This window comes from Corvus kubaryi, unplaced genomic scaffold (assembly GCF_017639235.1).
Source record: "Corvus kubaryi isolate FWS band 111438036 unplaced genomic scaffold, C.kubaryi_AGA036_p1.0 137, whole genome shotgun sequence".
NCBI lineage: Eukaryota > Metazoa > Chordata > Aves > Passeriformes > Corvidae > Corvus > Corvus kubaryi.
Genome location: NW_024580671.1, coordinates 24,563,527 through 24,586,652, shown reverse-complemented (window position 1 = coordinate 24,586,652; position 23,126 = coordinate 24,563,527).

The window sequence follows — 23,126 nt, the reverse complement described above, 5'->3', positions numbered from 1 at the left end:
AGGACTCTTAGATTACAGAAACAGCCTAGTGAGTCATTGTCATCATTCCATTTCTAAGCCCTAAAATTTTAGGGAAGAGGAACACTTTGATGCCTTTTAGGTGAGGGAACCCATTCTAGACAATTAATATATGCTGACAGAGGAAATTAATTCAAAGTCTTCTATTCACTCCTGTTTTGCTGCTGGGAGTTTCTGCTGTGAAGAACTGTGCCTCAGCTTGGGTCACAACTCCACATCAAGATGCCACAGTCACTGACTTGCTTGTTACTCCACAGACTTTTAGTCCTTTGTTCAAGTTCAAGGATTAAGATTCATTTCTTAAATAAATATCTGTATTAGACAGGCCCCTTGAAGATATTGTCAACATTATTACTAAGTGGAATTACTTCTCAAAGGTAATTGTTATTTTACCCACTTTACAGAGGAGGAAATAATGACATAGATAATGTTCCTGAAAGAATCCATGTAGGAGGAAAATTGGAATATCCCTCCCAGAATGACTTTCGAAGATCAGTTTTGTCATTGGTCCTTCCCTGGATGCATATACTCATTCCCATCAGATAATTTTGCAGCCCACAGAATAGTGGATTGCAGATCAGCAGTGACTTCTCAGGTGATTATTTCGATAGTGAGATTATTTCCTTCATATTTTATTAGCTGCTTCACTTTTAATTATAGACTAGGATCTCCCTAACTCAAGAATGACAAAATCTGGGTCAAAGTCCATAGCAGGTACATTTGCTTCCACTTACTGAAGAGAAAGAAGGAGATTGTATTTACTTTGGACAAGGAAGTGAATTTTTGGGGCCCTGAACAACTTGATGAATACCAATTTTTTTTCCTTTACACCACTTCCTTCCTCTCAGAGAGAATTTTTGCTATACATTTCTGTTATGAGACTGTCATAGACTCAGTTTGTAAATTATGTTTAGTATAAAAAAACAGTTTCTGTGGTGCATTTTAAAATATTAACTACTCATCCCCATCATTCTCCCTCCTTTTTTAAAAAACTGAATACAAAATGGCATCTGTCATGAAAATATTATTATTTGGTGAGCAATAATTGTCTTTCTCACCAGCAGTATATTTTGAGGTTTTTGGACAGCATCTTCTACAGCAAGCCTGAGACAAAAGAAATCCTTACCACATCATAAAAAACAATTGAGAATCAGAGCAGAACATGTAAATCTAAAATAAATGTGCCATTTACAATATCATATGTACTTGTTATGTCCTATACTCTATTTGAAGTCTTCCTCTACCCTATTCATCATGATCATCTCTAGGGTAAGACATTTCTCAAACCCACTTCTAAATTCTATATTGGGCTTTTGAGGGTTTGTACAAAAAGGAATATTTTAAATCTCAGAAGGGCTTAATTTTTATCATAGTTCTTTCACCTTCAGCACTGAAAGACAGATGCTTTCATCTGAATTATGAATTGCCCATTCAATTGTGCGTACATCAAAAAGAGTCCCCCAAAAACCCACTTTTTCCATCCAAGTACATTTTAACCATAGAAATCATATTGAAGATTACATCTTGCAGTTTTTACTAGAAACCTCTAAGTACTTTATGAAGACAATAAGAGCTGAGATAAAAACACACTACATCTAGAAAAGAAGTTTGTGTTAGCACCTCAAGGCGTGTAGAAATGTGAGCCATACAGGCCAGAGCTAATATAGCATCTCTCCATATGTGTCACCTGCTAAATCTGTGCTGGCAGATTTCACCTCAGTTGTGTTGTGAGTGAATGCAGTCCTGAGTGAATGCTAACTCTTCATGATGTCTTCTGGTCTGTCCTAATCCTTTGTAGCACACAGTAGCTTTCTGATTCTAATTATCAGGTTTTGGATCTGGCATATTTCTCGGGATTTTCTTCTGCTTGATCACACCAGCACTTCCCCATGTAAACAAAGCACACAGTGGGTGATTATTATGATAGCTGATTAAAATCAGTAAACAGATTGGAGAACATTAAAGTTTTATGCATCCCTGCCATCTGCTTTCTCTTCACACTGTACATATTAATATACATATTGTACACAATTGGTTTTGTTTCCAGTTCAGTAGCAACAGGCATTGTGGTACATCATCAGTGGCTTGAATAATTCACACAAATGACTGCCATGACTGCTCTAGATAGTTACATGTCTGATATGCTGTTTCTTTCTCTTATGATTCTGGCATTAAACTCATCACAATTTATCTGAATAAAGACATTCAGAGGAAAACAGGAGCAGAAGAGCAGTCACCTTTTTCAACACTGAGAACAACTTGTTTATATTCAAAGTAGACCCATGCATGTAAGGACTTACTCCATTTACTGGTGTAAATTTGTTAATGATGGAATCCGAGCCATAAAATGTTCTCTTTTTACCCTTGATTTTTGCATGATTTCTAACTCTTTTAAGTTAGACATACAACAGATTAATACAGATTTTCTATACAGATTAAGAATTGCAAATGAACAGCACACATAAACTAGACAGTGATATCGTTATGTTGAATAGTACTTTGCACATGCACCCATCATGATGAAAGCATTATCCTGCTTCAGGAAAGAAGCACTACCTACTTTGAATAAAAGAAATGCAATCAGAAACTTTATTGTGGGGCTTTATCAGAGAAAAAAGAAATAAGCCTTCTTCAGTGATATTCAGACCTCTTTCATAATATCTGGCAATGCTGGATTTCAATCAATAAAAGAAATACTGAAGCATACAAACTGCAAGAGCAAGAACATTATTAGCATGACCAACTTGCAGGTAGAGTAGTTACCAAGACAGTAGAATGGCCAAAAGTCACCAGCATCTCAGTATTTGAACTGTAACTAGGGTCTACAAACATTTTTTTTTTCCACACTGACTTTCAATCATAGAATCAAAGAATAACAGGTTGGAAGAGACCTCAAGTATCACCTGGTCTAACTGTTCTTGGCAAAAGCATGACCTAAAGAAGATGGTCCACCACCTTGTCCAGATGAATTTTAAAACTTTCCTGTGTTGGGCAATCCACCACTTCTCTGGGGAGATTGAACCAAATTGCTGATTGCTGTCATTGTGAAAAATTTTCCTCTTGTGCCTAAATGAAATCTCCCCAGGAATAATTTGTACTCCTTCACCTCTGGTCTTTGCCATGTGACTCCTTGTAAAAGGGGAGTCTCCATTTTCTTTGTAGATACCCTTTAAATACTAGAACATGGTGATAAGATCTTCCCTAAGCTTTCTCTTCACAAGGCTGAACAAACCCAGTTCTCTCAGCCTTTCCTCATTTTTCAGCATTTAATTCCAGCCATTTCAGTGGAAGGATTTTGTAAATTATAGAAAGGAAGGATAATCATATATTTAGGCAACTGACTGCCTCTGAAATAACATGAGTTTTCTTGGAAGTTGTTTTTCAGGGAATTTCTTACATTAATTTAATCAGCCTATCACAACCTTTTTTACCAGTACAGTGATAATAATATTTTCCCAGATGGTACTGTAAATACAGTTCAGCTTGTGTTTATTAGGTTCCCAGTATATAATTAAAAACATAAAGAAAATTCACCCTTCAGTGTTGACCTTGTCACGAGGAAGAACCAGGGAGTGAGCACCTATCACACCATACCTAATTAAAGCTTTTTTAGCCATCTCCTGTAATTGGTCTTGGTAGGGTGGGCACATGGAACACCACTAGTTGTCAGAAGTGTAAAGCTACCCTTTCCTTGAAGAGCAATCTCATAATAACAACTGTCTTTTCAGTTTCAAAACACTGAACTCCTTGAAGAGTGAAACATAAATTATAAAAAAGTAGAAAAGATGAAAATATGTGATTTTTTTCCTTTAATAGCAAGAAGTATCAGTCTCAGATCTTGATTAGGAAATTCCACAATCTCACTGTTTGTTAGTTTCACATATGACCATATAAATGAAACAGGGTGTAGCCTTTCATTTGCATATATAAATAGAAAGCAAAAAATATAATTACTACACTTTAGGAACTCTGGAATGTTAAAAAATAACTCAATAAAAGAATATTGTTTTTATGAGGTGTGATATTATTTTTTTCCTGTAACACATTTGAAGACTTAATTGGAATAATCTATCCCATTTGAGCAATTAATCAGGTTAATAATTTTAGCATGAATTTATTATCTAGACATTTATAAGGTCCCATTTTTAATCTACTTGAAAGAAAATTAGTCTAATCATAGCTCATCTTTTAGGAGCCATCAGGTCACTTTCATGCATGAATTAAAACTAATATATTTTTAGATCATTATTCTACTATACTTTCTTGATGCAGATTCTTTCTACACTGACAAGCTATCCATTCAGCTTCACTTTATGGACTTCTTGAAGGTCTGAAAAGCAGTCATCCCAAAAGATTACGACAAAGCTCACAATCATCTTTTATTTAAAATGTACCTGAGACTTTAGTTCTGGAAGGATGTGAACTGTACTTGTGGTCATATTCTGAAACTATAAGGCAAAGACTCAGAATTGTATTTTAGAAAAAAGACAGAGGATTGTAAAAGATGAATAAGCATTATAAACTCAGATTATAATGAAATTTATTATTTTTTAGTGTACCTAACATCATAGTGGGACTACAAAGAAAATTGCTATTAGAACAATCTGTTTAATAGATACCATACATATATCCAAAGATACCAATATATTCAAATGTGAGAGTCTCTTAAATAACTTTTGAACCTTTTCCAAAAATAGGCCTGCAAGATATCCTTGAACTGCAATTATTGTCTAGGATTTGCATACATGGATTTCTCCTGCAGTTTCCAGGAACTATTTTTCATCTATTTATTCATCATTCATTTCTCCAAACAAAAACAAAACAAATGAACGAAAAATCACAATAATATTTTATTCCTAGTTTAGCATCCAAAATAATTGCTTGAAAATTTACTGTATGATAAAATATCTCATATTGCAGAATAGACCAAGAAACAATGAAGAAAATTACTAAAGTCACATAATAGCTATAATTTACTACCTCTTCATTTTTCAAGTTGTTTTTATTGTGACAGAAAATAAAAATAAAAATCCATTCAATTGGAGGCATAGAAATGATGTAGTAAATATGCACTTCAAAACATCAAATGGAATATCTCATGGGAAGAAAGGAAGGATTGTATCAGTAACCACAAAAAATGTGAGGTCTCACAGTCAGTGGGAATGGAAACATCTCTAGTATTTGTTGTAGTACATGGTGGAACTGTTAAACTGCACTGTTTAATGTTGCTTTTAGGGCATCAGGGTTATTGTTCTGGGCTTCTAAATGATGGAAGCATGAGCTATGAAGAACAAATAGTGAAATTGTAATATTTGCAATCGGCTTTGTGTACCATATTTTTTATAACCCTCTTGAGCTATACAGACTGCACATGCTTACAAAATACCACAAAAAGTTTATCCTACTGAATCTTGTCAGAAGTCAGAGAAAATATTTTGAAATGATGATGTATTGACGTATTTTTTTCTGTTAATATTTGTCAACATTAACAGTTGGATTTGAGCAAGATCTTTTTTTCATTTTCACAAGTGACCTGTGTTTGCTGAATATTCAATAAGGTGGTAAAATAAACTAAGCCGTAGCAAGCAAAGTTCCTAAGGGAAAACAATAATACCACTTACTTGGGAAATGTGTGGTATGATCCATGGAGTCATTGATATGGGAGATAGAAGAAAACATGGGATACTCTGCAGAAGATGATGGTGGAAGAGAGTTAATTGGACAGCCATGGTCCACAATCCCCGCTTCAAAAACCCCTTCTGAAAAACAAGAGGAGAATGGGTTCAAGGCTACAGTCTTCCATCATCCTCATAATAAGGTGCACCTCCTGTACACTGAGGGAGGAACAGTTAACACGTGCCTGCATTTACCTACTTACAGAAATCTGTGCGATGAGCTATTGCAGAGTTGAAAGGCAGCTGTCCCTCATATAATAGAGATGCCCCATTTTCTGGAGGAGAACAATATTTCATGTCCTTGAGACTCATTAGTTGTGCTGAGCCTGTAGCACAGGCTGTGTCCAGAGTGCAGTGTTCCTCTCAAAAGAAATTGCCAATGTCCATCCTGAATACAGAATTTTCCCTAAAATGCTGCTCAGTGTAGTGCAAGTGAGGCAGAATCAGGCACTAAGTGAATATCTGTAGAGAAACTAGTTCAAGAAGATAGCCCACAGCATCTAAAATACTGGGCATCTTTTCTACTTTGCAGACACTTATGACTCTGCTCATCTTCTTTCGATTGGAAGGAATACATAAATGTTGTTATTACTTTATTTTTCTCTCTCTTCACCTTTCTTGTGGGCACGGAGGCAACCAAGAGACTGCTTCAGTCGATAAAAGTCTGTTTGTATCTTTACAGATGTTTCATCTAAATCGCGTTTCTGATTTGCTGCATTGTGTTTGATTTTGGATACACACATGCACACACATGGACCCCCCACCTCCCCCCCCCCCACCCCACACACACCAATTTTGCATTTGTGATCTGCTGCTCTGAGAAGGAAGCAGTTTGCAATTTGGTGGGGATGGTAGAGTCTGGAGGGTTCCATGCGCCTGTTCGACTTTACCAGTGGGGCAATAGTTCCGTTGCTACTCTAACATGGACACAACAAACGGTGACTGAGATGTGAGAGAGTGCAAAGTGACTTATTCCCAGTCACAAACAGCTTTTCTGTCTGTTCTAGAGATGATTAACTGTCCTATTTTTACTCAATCCTGTTTGCTAACTCACTAAGCCACAGAGAGGTAACAGAAATTACTTTTTTCCTTTTTAAATTACTGACTGTGAGCTCACCATTTAGTGACTCAGTAGTGTACAAATGAACAAATACTGACCCTGAATTTAAGTGACCTATTTATTCAGACCTTGAAAGTTTGTGAAACTGCTTGCAACATGAGACTTGAAGTAACCTTGAGTAACTGCAACAACAACAACAACAACAACAAACCACTGACACTGAACTTAAGTATCCAAGTCAGGGTGAGAAGCAAAACTTTATAGAAGACCAGGAAGAGAGTGTACATAAAAGTCTAACATCACTAAAGTAGATCTATTATCCTCTTGTGGTCTCCAAACAGTACAAATGAACAGAAATATGCCTGTTCTAGGAATCACACACTATGATTTGAAAAACAGCTTCTCTGCTTCAACTGCATTTTTAAAATTAAAGGACAGCAGAGACAAGGGGGGAAAAAAGCTCAAAACATTTTTATCATAGAGCAAAATTTCTTTTTGGCTAGATCGTACATCAGTCCATGCCTGATTTAACTGTAGCTAGTTTTTCCATTCACATTTTGCATTTTAAAAATGCTGTGATCAAGTAAGTACTTACATCCTTGTCTTCTCAAATTGAGTGCTTTTTCTGATGTTGCTAAATCCCTCTAGAAATTTTCGTTGCAGAGACTAACAAATAGGAAAGAGTGCCCAGAAAAATCTCACATGAGATAAGGCTGAATTGTCACTTTTAGGTCTATTTTTGTTACCACTCATATAGACTTTTAGAAAAGTACAGCATACAGAAGGCTGCACTCTTGCCACCTTTACTACTGAGAAATTAATTTGTGTGTTTGTCTGGCAGCAGTCCCACACTCGTGCACACATCAGCAGTGCTAAGCTTTACCCGAGCATCCAAATTGTCACTGACTCTCTGCAACTTCTGAATGGCATTTTTGATCAGGAAACAAAGCACAAAAAATTCGTGACTTGCCTGGAACTGAAACATAAACCAATGTCAAGAGCTAAGATTTCAGCTTCTCTAAATGCAGTAAAGAGATATTTTTATAACTTTCAGAATTAGTTCCTCCTATATTTCACTTTCTCCACCCTACCATTTTTGGCTTTTCTTCTAAGGAATTCTCTTCCTTCTGATCGGTTTGTTTTTTTTTTTCTGTGAGACTGCCAATAAATGCCATCCACCTCTAAAAAATGAATGAGTGACAAATCTGAGAAAAAAATGCATTTTATTTTTGGCTAAAGCACATTTATTAACTATAACTGAAAAATAGTAGTTTCTTTTTTTTTTTTTGCACACTACTGAAAAGTATTGAGCTTTTCATTTAAAATTGTATTAACCAGCAAATTTTATAAAAGATAAAATGTATACAGGAGTAGTTGAAACCTTGGAACTCAGATATTTCACATCAGTAGTTCAAACTGCATATGAAGTGCTGCAGGTCCCAGTGAACTCTTGCATAGTTAGATTTTCGTGGGGTTTCCCTCCTCTACTTCTTTTTTGAGGTGGCAAAAGAGCTCTGGAATCCAAAGTCAGATTAACAGGTTATCAAGGCAGTTCTTCCTGTATGAAGCAAATATATTTCAAGAAACATCAAATTCTGATTTTAAAAAAACCAACGTTATTTCAATAAAATCAAGAAAGTCAAAGGATCTGGTGATGATGCTTGTCTCTTTCCTTTCTCCACTAGAACTTAGACAATCGTCAATAACCATTTTTAGCATTGGAAGTCTCCTGAGGAGAGGCTTTTTCTCAACGTTTGCATGTCTTCATTCCTGCAGCATTTTGAAGGTCATAACTCATTGAACAAGCAAACATTCAGGCTGTCATCTCAAAACAGTCCCAACAGTGCATGATCCTTAACCTTCCCACTCTTCTGTACTTTCAGCTGAAGGTCTTTCGATGTTATGACAAATGAATAATCTGATATACCTGTCAGTTGTTCTCATACCTTCCCTTCTTCGGTATGTGAATTTATCTTTATTTCCATTTTATAAATGCAGACAGAGTGTGCTCCAATAATAAGCTACTGGAATAAAAATGAATATAAGCTATTCTCCTCTTCCTGAGAAAAACTATGGAATAGAATGGCCTTGAAATGAAGTTATTTTCTATCTGATAAACAGCCCCAGGTTGTTCTTCTTGCCTCATATAAAAGTTTACCTCATGCTCATCTCATGCTCTCACTCTGGCCCTGTTCTCACAGTCCTGGAAGATAGAAAAATACAAACTAAAGACTTCAGGTTATTTATAGATATCCTATTTGCAGACTACACAAGGGCACTAATCCAACTTACTTAAGAGTCTGTCCTAATCTTGTACATGATAAAAACAAACCCAAAAGGCCCAAGCATGCTTTCTCCTCTAATTCAACTGAAGTGTAAATAAGTAGCTATTTCCATTTTAAACATGATCATAAATTACATTCATAGCACCTTCATCATAAATTTGCAATTTTGAAGAGGCTATTCCTTGTTATTAGTATTGTTGTCATAAAATCTATAACTAGATAAAGAGTATTTCTTAAAGTGTACCAGGGTCGTGTTTAAGAAACCTTGAAGTAAGTAACTAATCCAATTAATGTTCTCAAACAGATGATCTTAGCCAGGTGACTGAAACTCATCTTGTTCTACCAACCCTGCAAAGAAGGACCCATACACTAAATCAAAACAAGTAAAATTGGGTCACTGATTCACTTCCTATTATTTGTATATAGACAAACTCTTCCTCCTGGGACTCTGTGGCATTTCCAGCCTGAACTTTGCACTCTCTGGAGGAGCTGCTATAGTCATTCCTCACCTGCTATAGTCATTCCTCACCCAGTCTATTGGTTTCATTTTTGTGGCTAAAATCCACAACACACCGTCCAACCAGGAAGAGCACATGACCCTTTAACATCAGCTGTGTCAGAGCTGCTCTCTACACCCTGCTCTGATCCCTGCAGCTGGCCTCGTGCTCGTATCCCATGCAGGTGTCATGTCTGATAAAACCTGCAGATGCTAAAGGTTCAGCTCTGCAAAGATCAATTTTCTGGGTGTTTAAATGTGACTTAGAGCCCAGCTATCTCATGTCTTATGTTGTTTTTCCTGTTCTGCCTGTCAGTTACTCAAGCTTCTAAGCTTGTAGGCAGCTTCTTTTAGGAACCTGTGTGTGTCTGACCAAACTAATCTGGGGATCTTTAGCCTGTATACTCCATTTTTCAGGATCTTAATCTTATTAGTTCTAGTTACTTATTTAACTATTTCATCATATATACATATGTGTACAGTGTGAACATCTTGCATATCCTTTTTTTTTAATGATGCCATGGAATTTTCAAGGTAAAAATCCCTTTAATGATAAAAGTGATTGTTACTTACAATTGTAAAGCTGATATCTCATTCTAATACTCTGCTAAAGTCTCTAAATTACGGCAAGTATAGTCATGTAATTTTAAAATCTACCATTTACACATAGGTATGTGTCATTTATGCAGTTATTTCATACCTTTTCTTTAGTAAATGTGTTTAAAATTTGACTATGAACAACAAGTATTTTCTATACCATATTTTTACATCAAGAGTAATTTTCAAGGATTTTAATTCTGCTGTGTTTGCTGCAATTTTTTTTTTTCAGCACTTCTTGGGAGCAGTTGATGGGCTAATAAATTTTTTTGAAGTTATGATTTGGAAGAGTTAGAGAATACTGGAACATTTCAGTAGTAGATAAACAAATAAATTGTCATTCTAGATTTCAAGGAAGCCAGTATATTTTTTTTCCTGTGATTTTAGTGGAGGTTGAGTCTAATTTTTAAACTGAAAAATAGAGAAATATCATTGCAATCTTCAAAGGAGTAAAGCTGTTACAGAAAAGAGCTCCCAGGCCACTGAATTTCTTCATACTTCAAAAAAATCCTGCCAGTGTTTTTCCAGTAAATTGAAGGACCTCATTAGCCCTCTTCATGTATTCTGCACAAATTACTAAATTTTCAAAGATGAATGTATCACTGACTGACAAGCAACAGAACTCTTCTATGGAAAGCATTATCTGTTTCATAACTTCTATATGTGACATTTAAGTTTTTAAAAATTCCAACCTCCCTGGCAGACAGGGCTTCCCCAGGGTGAGCTGCATATGTCATTGAAAGAAGAATTCTGAGTATTTATTTAGCCCCTATAGGAAAATAGCGTCCTCTAACATCCTTGGGATTTTTGTTAGGATAAGATTAAGGCAAAGATCAATATAGAAATCCTGTATTTCCCCCACTTTTAGAAAATGGCTGATTACTACAAACAAACCTAAAATGCTGGCATTTGACAATAATCCAAATATCTGCAAGTTATCGTGCTTTCCTGAATAAAAGAATAAATTCCTTGTAAGGTAAAATAAGGCACTATCTGTAAAAAATAGGTACCCACTGTACCTTTTAAGGTGGTACATAAGACAAAGTACATGCAGCAATAAAGCAGAAATGTGTTGGGGAAGACATTTTTAAAGAGGTGTCTCAAAACTACAATATGGATTGTCATTCAAAATTAAAAAACAGTTTCCATGTACCAGGTAGAACATGGGACTGATTCTAAAAACAGCAAGAAGACAGAAAGGCATGAAGAAAGAGTGTAGTCATGTATCACTTCCTTTTATGGTCTACAAACTAATCTTAGCAAGCTCTGATGAGCACCAAGCTGTACTTACACTTAAAAAACCTCACATAAACTTTTTATATCTGGCCCTAGCCTTGGGAAGTTTAACTTGAAGGAACTGTTCCACTGACATCATTACAATGTTTATTTAAAAATCATTGGTAATTTCTTGATCATGTATGGTATCAAAAATTTAAAGAACAATTCTGTGAAAATATAACTGAATTGTTCGAAAATAAGTTATAGTTAAGAGTAGCTCATTTTCTAATGTAATATAAACAAACACCTACTACATGCAAATTCTTTAATTCCATCTAATGATCTTTGTTCTCTGGCATGGTGCCTGCTTTCATTCTTCTATCATGCTATCTAAGGACACAAGTGACATACTGCATTATGTCATGAAGCTTTCTGAAAATTCACTGATAGTGATGGATTAAAACTAAACCAGAAGAAGCTTAAAAAGTAAATAGATCATGGTAATCACAATCTGTAAACTAATTAAGGTCTAACTATACTGCTCAATTACAAAAATAACTAGTAGGGTGGGTAAAACATTTATGGATTTATGACAATTTCAGCATTACAATGACCAAATTTGTGGAGATTATTCCTTCCTGAGCTTTCAATATGCATAATTCATAAGAAGTAGGGCATGTAATTCATAGGAACTAGGGCAAATATATTGGGTGTTGAAACTGCTTTCTTCCCTGGATACTCTACACTGGTTTGCAAATCTGATGCTCAAGAAGAGCTTCCCCTATGGTAGCTTTCTCAGTAGGTGGCTTAATTAAACTTCAACGCAGAGTACTGGCTTGTTGGGATCAGACTACATGCTTGGCTTTTCCCAGAAGCTGCAGTAATTCCTGAAATGTCAAAACAGATTGTTTCAAGCAGGTCATAAAAACATAACTTGTCAGTTCCTCTAATGCTCCAGCTGCTGCTCCCAACTTTCTGCCCACCCTCAAGACGGACAATTGTGTTTTGGCTATTGTGCTAGCAGAGATGTATCCCTTGCCCAGCCTTGAGAACCACTGGATGCAATGCTGGATATTTACATGTGGGGGAAGAATACTTTCCATTATAGCTCTAAGTAATGGCATAAAAACTTTAATGTGAACTTCAGTTCCCTTTAAGGCTGCCTACATAGTTTACACACTATCATGCAGAAATGCCCAACCGACCGCACTGAGAGACATCTTGATATTTGTTTCAATGGCTCCAAACTGTTGAGTGTAATTACAGTTAATTAAATTTCTCCGCTAGGATATAATGTCAACATTACATTTTGATATCACTTTCATAAAGTGTTCAGTAAACACTTAAACTCTGCTTTGGAGATGAGAAATTATCCCTGGTTTTAACCGTTTTATAGTTACGCTTATTCACAGTTTCACTTTAAATTTTTGTCTATTCTCTTGGGTTTCCTGTAAGAACTTTTTTCTGTTTTACATAAAGACAAAAAAATATATAGTTATCCCTAAAGTCTTTGTAATTATATTTTACAGATGCTCTGCATAGTACAAAATTTGTCTATTGAACTTTCCCAGCTAGAAAGGAAAAGAATGTACACAAAAACAGTTTTCATTTTCATTTTTCTGATTATCCACATGGTGTTTCCAGTCTGCAGTTACAATGAAGCCACAAATGACAAAAAACTTGATTTTAAAAAAAAGTGTGTATCTCAGAGATAAAATTGTGAGATCCTCTGATTTTGCTTCCATTCTTTTAAAGTAAGAAGAAAAGTAAATAGACACAAAAATTAAGTCAAAACATCCTGCTGTTTTACTTGTCAAAACCTTGCCTCATTTGCACACAAGATTGTACATGCACAGTGAAACCTCCCAGCATAAGTCTGCTTATTTACTGCAATATCTTCCTTGGTTAGTTTTCTCAGCACCCAGAAACAATCCCCCATGGCAGAGGGGTTGGAAGCAGAAGACCTTTAAGGTCCCTTCCAACCAAAACCATTCTAAGATTCTATGAAATCTCAGTTGGACAGTTGAGAGTGATTCTATTTTAAATCACCTGAGTCACACTCTGGAGAGCCTTAGATGATTACACAGGCTGTAAAAGAAATATCACCTCTATCACCTGGAATAGTGGATCTACACCATACCAGGTGTGAACTAAGAATTAAGGAATGGAGACAATTATGTCTTGAGTCTTTGTTTTCTCCCTGTTTTGTTTCCTACACTAGATGTAGCCATTTGGCTAGTTCAAGTGTCTGAATCAGGTGTCTGAATTTGAGCATTATGAATGTTCCCCATATGTTTCCATTATTCTTTTCAAAGATTTAGTTATTAAATACTCTGCTTTGTCTTTGGTGAGAAAATGCTTCCAGTTATCAACATTTCTAAACTGCTCAAAGCATCCAGACAAGATAGATGTGCTATGCATAGTGGATAGATATTCATCTGTACAAATAATTCAACATAGAAAGGTCCAAAAGCCCAGCAGCAAAAATGTCACCCTTGGAAAAATATAGTTAGTACCAATCCAGCACAAAGTTTTGATGGTATTCAGTGAGCTGTGGTGGTGCACAAAGACCTATACCAAGGCAAACCTACCTTGAGAAAAGTTACTCTGTAGTGAAAGACACATGCAAAACTTTGGTAGCCAAACAGTTAGGAGGGACCTGGTGACATTCTCTTAAATTTCTGTATTTCCTGCTATGTTTGACATTTGTAATTTCTGTTCCCCAGAATGAATTTATTACAGGTGGTCCTCTAAATACCTATTTGTTACAGCTTCACTGATGATCTAATTTCAACAATAATGAAAAAAAAAACTTTAACCTGTTAAAGGTTAAAAAAGAGTAATAAAATTTCACCAACCTCTGCTGAGAAGGAAAGCTTCCTTTTTTTTTTTTTTTTTTTTTTTTTTTTTGGTAAGAGAGTAAAAGCCTAGAACTAAAGGTCTCTTAGAAAATTGTGCCAGCCCCTTAAGGGAAAAAGACAGTCATAGAAAAGAATCTGATATTTATTCATCCAGAGACTGAGATTTACTGCAGGGTCCAAGGCAATTTGTCTCACCTCTCATTGTGTCCAGATGCTAAAAAGAAGTGTAGGGGATCCTGCCTTTCCATCACATCCCAGCATCTCTTCAATTCTTCAGGCCAGTGGCAGAAGTGCTGGAGAAAGCTGTGCAATGGTAAGAGATATGGTGTCCTCCCTGCCCACAGCCCAGCAGACCACACTATCAATAGGCCATGCAGGGAAGAAAGCATTAACATCCAATAAAATAGTAAAGTGCAATCATACATGAACATTCAACTTATAACTCTGAATTTGCATTAGAAACTATATCCTTACTGAATTATCAGCAGCTGACTGAGAATTACAGATATAGGTAGAATCAGCTTGATTCCTTGGATTCTGGTTGTATGAAATTTGGCATTGATATTCACTTAGAAATCAAAAGAAAGTCATCCTGTGTATGAGGATATTATTATCATTTGTCAAAATGTGGTTAAAGATGAAAATGGAGTAGATATGCAAATTTCTTAAAAAGAAGCACAATGCTCTCAGATATTGTGCCTAGGCACTAAAATACTGGCTCAGCTCAGATGAGCAACACTTACTGGGAGAGAGAATGTCTAAGATAACCAGGACACTAACAGTGGCATGCAGTGCTGCTGAGAATGTGTAGGCAAGAGGCCAATATATTTCCTAGAAAACGGATACCTTTTATTTCAGGAAATCTTGTTTGACAGAAACACAGCCACATATTGGAAAGGCCTCTGAAAGATATTCTGGATACAGAAGAATTAGAACTATTTTAACAAACCTGGTGTAATAGGATGAGTCCTGTCTTTAAAAGAAATCATGAGTTCACAGTTCAACTCAAAGAAAGACCATCTTGGTTAAGTGCCACCCAATGCAGTTACAAACCACAGGTGAGGGGGCAGCACTGGAAGGTTTTTCCTCCCCATAACATGCTCTCTCAAAAACACTTTCTGCATTGGCTCATGTTACTGGAGCCCAAAGGGACTTTCACCTTCATGTCAATCCCCACTGACAAGAACTTGGTGGTGGTGATAATAGTGAGTAAAACAAGCAACAAAATGTCTAAGAATACCTGATCTGACTGCAGCTGGCAGTGATGTCTTAGGTTTTAACTTTTGTATTTTCCTGATTCCGTACTGCTTAGTGTGTAACTCTGAAGTTTCTTGTAGCCTGTTAATTTCTGCTCTCTCATGCTAGGCAGACATAACAAAGCCTCTCCGGGCCTGCTCTCCAAGGACACCCAGACCATCCTAGGCCCAAAAAGTATAAACCAAAGGACTGCTAAGGGGGGCAAGCTGAGGGGAATTACATCATTAAACTGAAGCTTTAATTGGAGAATTAACCCTGATATGCAAATGAACCAAACCTATAAAAGGGTGAAAAACTCGTGACCTGTCGTCCATCTTAGGGTCCATCTTTGCAGTTGCCTCTGACTTCCCAGGGGTACCTTTGAAGGCCTTTCAAATAAATACCTACTTTTATTCCCTTACTCCTCTCTAGTCTCTGTTTTTAGGTGGCCTCTCAAGGCATCAGCATTCCCAATAGCAAAGCTAAGAAATAATATGGGAGAGGTGAATAGTTACTGCCAGATGCTCTGGTCTCTCCATAATCATTAGAGATACTGGGCCTGTCAGCTCACTTCTACATTGCTGCAGTTTTCTGTTATGCACCATGGCTCTCATGAAGACAAGAACAAATTTTTCTGGAAATTTTACTGTGCGATCTGGGCAAGCCAAGGAGAAGACTACTTGAGAATCAAAATCTGGACTACATTTTATGACCTTTCACTTCAATTTTATTTTTTTTCCCCAGAAACTTTAAGAATTTCAACTTGCAGGGTCAATTGTGCCAAAATTTTGTCTTTCGTGAATGAAACCAAGTCTTAGACAAATGTGAAATGTGGATCTTGCATGGAAGAAAGTTTGTGGCATAGCCACCTGCTAGCACAATAAATGTCTGTTTCTGGTTTAGCAACACATTCTCGTCCTCAGTCTCAAGAAGGATAGGGAAGCATATCCAGTGATTTTTGTGTTTTACCAAAGGGCAGCTGTTTCCTTTTAGAAATTTCAAGCTAGGTTTAGTCAACTAAAAGAGAGAGGACATTAAATAGGCCACTTCCTGTACAGTAGACTAAATTAAAGGCTAGAACAACAGAAGCAGATATTAGTGTCTGAGACTAGTACTTAAAAGCAGTAAAACAAGGAAGTCTGGGTTCACACTCCATCATAATAACATGAGGAAAATCAGATGAGAGGCAGAGTGGTTGGCATAGTCAAGACAAAAGGCAATCTAGTACTCTGCTGTATGACAATAAAAGATAAAAGCTCTCTTCTAAGGACTTGCACATGCCATATATACACTTGAGGGCTGTTTAGTTTTTCTTGTTGTGTTCATGGTGTTTGAATACAGATTCATGCAAAATGAGGAGCAGTCTAAACAATTTACTACCACACTCTTAAGAGCAATTACAATACAATTATTGAGGTCATTCAAAACAAATTTGATTGTTAAATTACTCTTCCTCTCAGCTTACCCAGAAATCATGTTTTGATTTAGTCAAAATGCATTAATCATCACAGTGACCAGCACAGCAAAATCAATCTGTGTATCTCATTTAGAATTGTTCTCATTTTAAAAAGAACAAAACACATTTCTGTTCTTAACATTATATTCCTTAGAAGTCCAGTGGGACACTGCAGTTTGTGCAGAGATACCAGGGCTACCATTTGTTTAAAGACTTTGAGACAGATAATGTCATAGTTTTACTGGTCCATAATCTAATTGTGCTATTTTTCTTTTTTTTTTTTCTTTGAGAATTAGTTAAATCTTGTGGAAATATTGACTGATATCTCATCTACAAGAGAAAATGACTTCAAGTTGTGCCAGGGAAAGTTTAGATGGTATATTAGGAAAAATATTTTCATGGAAAGCATAGTCAAGCATTGGAGCAAGCTGCCCAGGGACACGGCTGAGTCACCATCCCTGGAGGTATTTTAAAGACATGTAGATGTGGCACTTCAGGACATGGACTTGGCAGAGCTGGGTTAACAGTTGAACTTGATGGTCTGAAAAGCCTTATGCAACCTAGATGATTCTATGAAGGCATTTCTTTAAAACATTAAAAAAAACAAACCAAACAAAACCAGCTACTGCATTTAAGTTTTTGAGGTTTTTGTTTATGTCCTTGAAATATAAATTTCATCCTAAGGAAAAGAGAAAACTGAGTGATACAGCTGTTATTCTGGTTCAGGCCTTCAGTTCTCCAGAATTTTCACTTGCCAAGTATGATGGAAACTAAACAGACTTCTTTACTTATTTTCCTTGGAACTACACTTGGACTTGAAAAGAGTCCCAGAACTAAAAAAGAGTAGTCCAAGAGATGTTTACAAGAAGTGAAAAACTTAAAGAGATCAGTATGTAAGAACAATGGAGTGATTTTCATTACTTTTACTTAATCTCATTTTATTAGGCCTTTTTTTCTTTCTGTTATTGTACATGCATCACCAAGAGAACATTCTTGTAGAAAATTTACGTTAACAGCTTGTCTAAATAACTCTAATAAATAGGTATCCATTTCCCAAAATAAGCATGGAATAAAAAAGCATCCAAGGCTTTCTCTGTAATGAATGTTACTGAATTTTTCTTTGTAGCATCTATTACATTAGATAAATAACAGAAAAAAGAATTATGCAGTATTAAACAATGAAAAAAAAAGGTGCAAAGCAAGTAAAAGGTTAAATAAATCCCATGTTTTGTTAAATACCAAAAAGACCACTAAGAAATTATAATGACATGCTGTAAGATACTTTTGGTAAAATTGACAACACTTCAAAGTCTCCTATCTCAGTACAATCATCAGAGCAAAAAGAATCACAGAAAAACAGAATGACAGAATGTGCTGAGTTGGAAGGGATCCACAAGGATCATCAAGTCCAATTCCTGGCCCTACACAGCACCATCCCCAAGAGTCACACCATGTGCCTGAGAGCATTGTCCAAATGCTTCTTGAACTCTGTCAGGCTGGTGCTGTGACCACTTCCCTGGGGAGCCTGTTCAGTGACCAACCACCCTCTTGGTGAAGCACCTTTTTCTAGTATCCAAAAATAAACCTCCCCTGACACAACTTCAGTCCATTCCCTCAGGTCCTGTCACTGGTCACCGCAGAGAAGAGGTCAGAGTTTTCCCCTCCTCTTCCCCCCATGAGGAAGTTGTAACTCCAGTGAGGTGTCCCCTCAGTCTCCTCCAGACCAAGTGACCTCAGCCACTCCTCATCCTGCTTCTCCTAAGGCCCTTCACTATCTTAGTGGCCCTCCTTTGGATGCTCCCCAGTAGCTCTTTATCTTTCTTGTGGTGCCAAAACTGCACACAGGACTCAAGGCGAGGCCACCCCAGTGCAGAGCAGAGCAGAGCAGGACAATGCCCTGCCTTGCCTGGCTGGCGATGCTGTGCCTGATGCACCCCAGGACACTCTTGGCCCTCCTGGCTGCCAGGGCATTGTTGACTCATATTCAGCTTTTTGTTGACCAGGATCCCCAGGTCCCTTTCCATGGAGCTGCTTTCCAGGATCTCATTCCTCAGTCTGTCCATATATCCAGGGTTGCCCCATTCCAGGTGAGGAATCTGACACTTTTCCTTGTTGAACTTCATATGGTTGGTGATTGTCCAGTCCTCTGATCTGTTGAGGTCTCTCTGCAGGGCCTCCCTGCCTTCAAGGGAGTCAACAGCTCCTCCCAGTTTAGAAGACCAAATGCAATATACACATTTATTTAATGCCAACATCTTTTTTAAAGACAAGTTGAAAGTACGAGTGATAACTCAAAATGCTAAGAAAAGAACATGGATTTTAGAACAGCATTATAGTACATAACAATGACAGTGAATAAAAAATTTTTTATTCTTATGGTAGCATGTATGTTACAGCAAAGCATAAGTAGAGCAATCTCAGCTGGGAACCATTTCCTGTGAGCAAACAGTTACAGGGATCACTGCAATTGAAACAGAAAAGATTGCTATGTAAACTGATTACTCAAAAGTAAGCTGTATGATGCAAAAATTTATCTGCAAAAATAACCAATATGCCTCTTATATTGACAAATAGCAATTGTATTTATATATTTGTCAAAGTTTTTTGCATTCCATATATTCAAGAAGCATGACATTTCCTCTCTCTTCCTATTTCCTAGCCATATTGTGGCAGAAGCAGCTCTTGAGAAGGCACTGAAATGAAGAAATAATAATGGCTTAGGGGCCATTCCAGGGTGAGAATTTTACAAATAGAATTTTCTGGAAGTGCAGTCAAGAGTCAAACCTGGTGTCAGTACCAAGAAAGGGAGTCAGTGTCTTCACCATTGATCCATGAGAGGGAAATTTTATAATTTGCCCATTTTTCAAGGTAAAGACAGTCTGGTGCTTGATTCGGTCTATCCCCATTGGTGGGGCTCTCAGGAAACAGCAGGCGTTACTGCTGCAGGCCTGGTTTTCTCATGCAGGAAACCTAAAAGCAGAAAAGTATATTTGTCGTGAGGTTTGACAAAATACATGGATGGAGATGGATGCAGTACAGGCAGGCATATGACAACACCTTAGCATTTGGTTAACTGGAATAAAAAAAAGTTTGGGGGAGATTTGCTACTTATGATCAAATCAATAACATGAAGAACTAGAACAGAGTAAAAAGGCTGATTGTTTCCAACGGTACAGAAATTTCTGGTTTTTCTTCCTTATTCTGTGGGGAAGGTGCACTCAAATGTCCACTGGTTGGAGAGATTTTGATCATTTATGTCTTCATTTATCTTTCAGAAAATATTTTTACCTTCTGAAAAAAAATGTGTAATTACCTTCCTTTATTACTTTTTTTCTAAGCCTGTATCATATATAAGGCTTGAAAGTGATAGCAATATTTTTTAAAAAGTACCCTAAACACAAACAAGACAAGCACAGATCAAGGAAATACCTCAGTTTCGCAGTGGAGGAGTCTGTTAATGTGTTCTCCCATCGCAAAAAAAATTTTTAGAGACCTAGACCTTCTCAAAATTCGAAATTTTTGAGCAAATAATAAGTCTCCAGTTAACCTCAGAGTTTTGTATATAACAGATTGATGTAATTATACAAATGCAAATATTTAAAGAAAAAGATTTATTCATTGGAGCTTTGAAATATTAAGAAACAAATCTTTATTCAACTAAAAGAAAATAGAATACAAAAACAAGTCAGGTATCAAAAAGTCAGGTTTTTAAAATGTTCTTACAAAATATGTATGCTATATAAGGATTTTAAAGTTTTAAGGGGATGCTTAAAATAAAAATTCCCAAACTCATCACAGACTTTTATACTCCTAAAAGTGTTTTGAGTTTCTTACCCAGAATTATGAGAAGAAGCTAGGGATTATTTGCTTTTCTTGTAGGATTGGTGGGTTGTGGTTTGGTTTAGGTTTGGTTTGGGGTTTTTTTCCCTTTTATTTTTTCTTTTTTACAGTGGAGAAAAGTCTGCAAATAACTGGTGTCTTTTGCAGAGAGGGATGCATATCTCTAGAAGGCCTTTCTCCTCTTAAGCATCTCTTAGACAGTTATATCTTCATTTTGAAAATCTCTCTCTCTTTCTGCTGAAAGTAAGAGTTGGTATAAAAGCTTAATTTTTTAGGGATATAAGAGTTAGAGTAACAGGATAAGTTCTGGGGACCTAATATGAAAGAGATTAATCATGCTCAAGACAAAGATTCTAGATCAGCTGTTAGGTTGTCCCTGCTTAATTTTATGTGGGAGCAGGAGGTTCCAGATGTGCTCAAGATATGCCTGTGGCATGTTCTAAGAAGCAAAATTATTATAAATACAGCGATTTAAAAATAAAAGGCACCCTACTCACTGCAGTTGGGTTTTTTTTTTTATTCTGGGAGTTTACTATGCCCAAAGGCATGACATTGCATCATGGAGGTCTAGAGTCCATGGCATGCTGGAGAGACTAAAAGAACCCAGATCCTCAAAAAGAAACAACCCAGTGTGGGACTGGACACTCTAGGGCCAACTGCACCCAAGTGATGGGCTCCTCTCAACACTGAGCTGCATTTCTGACAAGCCAGATGACCCCTGGCAGACCTGCTCGTGTTTGTGAGCAGGTTCAATTGCCAGTTGATCCATCTCTTTTTCTCTTGTCTGAGAATTGTTCCTCCTACAATGGGTCAAAATAGCAGATACTTAGGTGTGTCAGGGGACTCAGGCAAATATGTCAACAATTGTAGAATATCAGCTGAGATGTGGCCCCTCCAATGCCACACGTAATTACCTCTCTAAGGAATGGATTTTTCAATGAGGGAGAGGAAGGGATATTCTGTTCTCTATGAAAAAAGGTGAGGGGCTGTGTTATCTGAGGCACTTTGTCCCCTTTTATTGTTAATGTCGTGTTATGCATTCTTAATTCTTAAAACCAGAGAAGAGCATTTTTTTCCCAGTTACTTTAGCTATATATATATATATATAAAGCCAACATGAAATGGAGTATTCTACAACTTTCCCTTTCCCACAAATTGCCAATAAATCACTGCCCACCATAGGTAGCAGCAGTCATCTATTCACCCAAACCTATCGATTCCCATATAAAGGAGTTCTAAAAAGACATATTAGTTTAGTACTTAAGCATACAGTAGGGATAGATTTCTATTGTCTGCTGGCTTCATGTACCAGCTTTCTATTTCAAAAAAGAAAAAGTCCATGGTCAATGACAAAAAAAAAAGCAATTCTCACACCTTTTTATAGGTGGAATGTGGAATTTGTCTATCTCAGTGACTGTTGGGATGCAACTATGTACAATGATGCTATTAAAAATTATCAACAACGTATCAAAATAATGAAATAATAATACGACAATACAAATAACAAATGTTTAATAAATAATAATTATTTTGTAATTCCATTGCAAGAAACTTCAGCTAGGTACATCTGAAAATGTTGCCATGGGCACCCTGCCTCAGTGGCTTTACTCAACCTTTGCTAAGTATAATACTCAGATCACATGGAGGGCACCAAAGAAGAAATAACCTTAATTATTAACTTAGTCAGTTTGGAATCCTTTACTAAAAATACAAAACTTATTGAGCATGATATCACTAGTTTATTGAAAAATGATGACTTTCTCAGGCACCACTAGGGATTTTTTATGCACAATGTTTTTCCCAGCTGTTTTAAGCTGTGCTTTTATTTGTCATAGTATATTTTGTGCTGTTGAAATGCAACATCATCGAGGGTAGAACCAAGAATTTAATTAGGAGGATGTGACACTTAGGGCAGAATTTTTGCATGGATATTAAGCTGACCATGTTTTCATCCTCTGCTTTTCTTTCTCGTCTTTGTCATGACAATCACTGAATGCTGCTTTTTCAGCCCTCTCCGAGGCGAAACACTAACCGCTCTCCTTTGTGACAGCGGACCTGTCGAATTCATGGTTAATTGTCCCAGAGATCCCCTTTCATCCACCTGTGATCAGTTAGCAGATCAAAAAAGTCAGACACCACTTACAGACCAGAGGGTCCTAAATCAGCCTTAAGCTGCCGGGTTTAATGGTTTGTTGTGGCGGCGGGGCGGGAGCACGTGGTGCCCGTGTTGTGTCTGGCTGCCCCGCAAGTAGGTCACGGCGAGCGCCCACGGGAGACGCGGCTGCCGCTTTCATCTCCCGCCCGCGCCGGCCCAGATCGTTAGCTTGCGTTAGCAGCCCAGATCGCTGCAAATTAGAACCACAAGGAAGAAATATGCAAGGCAT